The sequence below is a fragment of the Sciurus carolinensis genome, chromosome 3 (genome assembly GCF_902686445.1).
Source record: "Sciurus carolinensis chromosome 3, mSciCar1.2, whole genome shotgun sequence".
NCBI classification, from domain to species: Eukaryota; Metazoa; Chordata; class Mammalia; order Rodentia; family Sciuridae; genus Sciurus; species Sciurus carolinensis.
Genome location: NC_062215.1, coordinates 72352484 through 72353565, shown reverse-complemented (window position 1 = coordinate 72353565; position 1082 = coordinate 72352484).

The following is a 1082-nucleotide window of genomic DNA, read 5'->3' as shown; positions in this document are numbered from 1 at the left end:
TGCAAATGACACTGACCTCATCAAAAACCTTGGGCTTGGGCTTCAGGGCATTTTCTTCCTGCTTTTCTTTGGTGGTATTTGTTTTTATTATTAGGGAAACAAGTAACAAGGCAGAGACCCCACTAGTGGGAAAAGCCTAGGATGTCAGTGTTGAAGCCAAACTCTCAGACTCCAGGGTCAGGCAGAAAACAGTCCCACCCACTTATAAGCTGTTGTCATTGGTGATAAGGGATAAGGAATCCCCACTCAGGCACTCTCCAGGGTTTTTTTTCATACCAGGGAACCCAAGGCACTTAACCACTGAGCCACATCCCAGCCCTTTTTATTTTTTATTTTGAGATAGTGTCTCATGTTTGGATATCCATACATTCAAGGCCCTCACTAAGTTGCTGAGGTTGACTTTGAGACTTGCCAATCTCCTGCCTCAGCCTCCTGAGTTACTGGAATTACAAAAGTGCACCACCATGCCTGGCTGGGACTTTTAAAGATTCTCTGAAATTATGGAATTTGGCATAATGTCAATAGACACAAGTGACACAGTAGGGCTTAGGTAGATGCTAAGACATCAAACCAAAGTTACACTCAATTTTACTGCTCTCCAGCCATGTCCCTTGAAACCCTTGCTAAGAAAGGAAATTATATATAGTGTTAGTCAGCTTTTCATTGCTGTTACCAAAATACCAGGCAAAAACAACTTAGAGAAGGAACAATTTATTCTGGCTCACAGTTTCAGAGATTCCAGTTTATGGCCAGCCAACTTCATTACCCTGGGCCTGAGGTGAGGTAAAACATCACTGCAGAGGGATGTGGGTGGAGAAACCATACTCAACTCATTGCACCGAGGAAGCAGATAGCAGAGGTGGGGTGCTGTCAAAGAAAATGGGTCAAGGAGAAGATGGGCCCTTTCGGGACCTGCCCCCCATGGAGTGACCTACTTTCTTCAACCTGGTCCCAGCTTCCAGAAGTCCATCCAGCTATCAAATGGTTTAATTAGTTGATGAAGTTAGAGCCCTCATGATTCAATCATTTCCTAAAATCCCACCTCTGAACCATACTGCACTGGGACACATGATTTCAACACA